General features: G+C 40.6%; 1 protein-coding gene across 4 annotated transcripts in view; it reads right to left on the bottom strand.

Annotated features, from left to right (window-relative positions):
- The window catches only part of CDK5RAP1 (CDK5 regulatory subunit associated protein 1), a 43,587-nt gene that overhangs the window by 3,779 nt on the left and 36,815 nt on the right, over positions 1–2,993 (bottom strand). The window lies entirely within an intron of this gene.

The following is a 2,993-nucleotide window of genomic DNA, read 5'->3' as shown; positions in this document are numbered from 1 at the left end:
AAAAAAAAAAGAAGTCAACAGAATGATATCTTCAAAATGTCAACCTAAAAGTCAACACTCGGTGAAAATATATTTTTAAAAGGAAGGTGAAATAAAGATATTTTCAGACAAACAAAACCTGAGCGGCATCACTGCCAAAAGACCTGCATTACAAGCGATGTTAAAAGAAGCCTTTCAAGCACAAACAAAACGATGCCCAGTGGAAACGTGAACGTACACAAGGGATGAAGAATGCCAGAAATAGTAAATGAGTGGGTAAATACAGACTTTCTTCTCTCATTTGTTAAAGTTCCTTTAAAAGATAATTGTTTAAAGCAAAAATAACAATGAGTTAGGGATACAAAAGTAAAACTCTGTAACAATAGCACAAAAGAAGGAGGAAGGGACAGAAGTATATCATTATAAGAATCTTACATTAAACACACTGAGTGATACCCAGTCTGGGGTTAAAATAATGAGCCAAAAGGAATCCAAAGGGCACATAATCTGCCATTAGAAAATCAAGTTCTGACTACATGCTATATCTTAAGTAATCAAAGACGCAGGAAGGAGTTCAGTCTTTAAATGAATATCGCTTTAGGGAAACAACCTTCAGCTGAGATTTAGAGTCTCTACTATTTCCTACAAAATACTTACTAGTTACAAAAGGAAAAAGAGTAACTTTACAGTCAAGAAGGCTGAGAGATAGCATCTTCCATGTTTTCAAAGTTAACATCATCAGTAATGAGACAAATCAAAGTTGTATGCCACCTCACAGCATATGATCAGAATACAACGTCCTCTCTCTGGTACTCCAGCCAAAGAATACATGACCTGAATCTTATCATGAAAATACACCAAATTAGGGACATTCTACAAAATAACTGGCCTATAATCTTTAAGTGTCAAGGTCATGGAAGTCAAAGAAATAATGAGGAACCATCCTAGACTAAAGGAGACTAGAGAGACATGACAGTTAAATGCAACATGTGATACTAAACCAAATCCTTTTCCTATAAAGGACAGTTCGAAAACAACTGGAGAAACTTACATGGGGTCTCAGGATTGGATGGTAGTAATCCAACAAGGTTAATTTCCTGATTTTCACAGTTGTACTACAGTTATCTAGGAGAATGTCCCTGTTTGTACAAGACACACATTACAGTATTTGGGGGTTTAGGGACATCAGGGCAGCAACTTACTCTGAAATGATTCAAGGGGAAAAAGTTCTTTGTAATACACTGCAACTTCTCTATGGGTTTGCAGTTGTTTTACAATAAATGTTTTTTAAAAAGAGAGTTCAGGCCAGTGCAGTGGCTCATGCCTATAATCCCAAAACTTTGGGAGGCTGAGGCAGGAGGACTGCACGAGGCAAGGAGTTTGAGACCAACCTGGGCAACACAGCAAAACCCCATCTCTACAAAAAATTTGAAAAATTAGCCAGGAGTGGTTGTACACATAGTACCAGCTACTCAGGAGGCTGAAGCAGGAGGGTCATGTGAGCCCAGGGAGTTCAAGGTTATAGTGAGCTATCGTTATACCACCATACTCCAGCCAGGGCGACAGAGCGAGAGACTTTCTCTCAAAAAATGTAAAAAATAAATAATAAAATCAATTAAATTGAGAGTTCAGGTTCTATAATTTGAAAAAAACCAAGTGTAAAAGAACATTCATGAGACAAACAGGGAAATTAGAACACAGAGCAAATATCTGATAATATTAAGAAAGTTGGAAGTGCTTTGGAAATCTAAAAAGAATATTAAGAAACTTGTCAATTATTGTCAGATATAATAGCATTTTATTTATAATTTTTTAAAGTCTTTATCTTAAAGGCATATATACTGAAGTATTTACTGAAGAAATATCTTTTTTATTTTGAGATGGAGTCTTGCTATGTCACCCAGGCTGGAGTGCAATGGTGTGATCTTGGCTCACTGCAACCTCCGCCTCCCAGGTTCAAGCAATTCTCCCACCTCAGCCTCCTGAGTAGCTAGGACTACAGGTGTGCACCACCATACCTGGCTAATTTTTGTTTTTTCAGTAGAGACGGGGTTTCACCATGTTGGACAGGATGGTATCGAACTCCTGACCTCAACTGATCCACCCACCTCAGCCCCTGAAAGTGCTGGGATTACAGGCGCAAGCCACTACATCCAGCCTCTATGTCTACTTATGTTGAAAATTCTCCATAATGTAAAAAAAAAAAAAAAAGGCAGGGTGATTACAGACACTGGAGACACTGGAGATAGAGCTGTATCAAATACTGACTCTGTCACACACCAGCTGTGTGACCTTAGGGAAGTTATGCTCTGTCTCCGAGGTCAGTACCCTCATGCACAAAAGGGAGCTAATAACAGCACCTTTCTCCAAGGACAGTGGTGGCATTCTGTGCTGATGGCCATAAAGTGCACAGTTCCTGGCAGACAGTAAATGCTGAGTGATGTGAGCCATTATCATCTTTTCTGCCACTCTGGACGTAGCAACTTGGTGTTTTAAACTGGCCATGTCTGGAGGAAAGAAAGTCTCCTCTAAGAGAAAGCAATGACTCCAACTGCTAGCCTTGAAAAACCCATTTATTCTCTAGCCCCAAGTAAGTAATGGCTATGTTGGATGTTTAAGAAAGAGCTTTGTGGTCGAGAGCAGTGGCTCACACCAGTAATCACAACTCTTTGGGAGGCCGAGGTGGGTGGAGCACCTGAGGTCAGGAGTTTGAGAGCAGCCTGGCCAATATGGTGAAATCCTGTCTCTACTAAAAATACAAAAATTAGCTGGGCATGGTAGTGGGTGCCTACGATCCCAGCTACTCTGGAGGCTGAGGCAGGAGAATTGCTTGAGCCTGGGAGGCAGAGGTTGCAGCAAGCCAAGATCGTGCCACTGCACTCCAGCCTAAGCAAACAAGTAAGACTCCGTCTCAAAAACAAAAACAAAAACAAAAAAAAGGCCAGGCATGGTGGCTCGTGCCTGTAATCCCAGCACTTTGCGAGGCTGAGGTGGGCGGATAACTTCGAGACCAC

Source organism: Colobus angolensis, unplaced genomic scaffold (assembly GCF_000951035.1).
Source record: "Colobus angolensis palliatus isolate OR3802 unplaced genomic scaffold, Cang.pa_1.0 Scaffold114, whole genome shotgun sequence".
NCBI classification, from domain to species: Eukaryota; Metazoa; Chordata; class Mammalia; order Primates; family Cercopithecidae; genus Colobus; species Colobus angolensis.
This window is presented reverse-complemented; position numbering and strand designations above follow the sequence as displayed.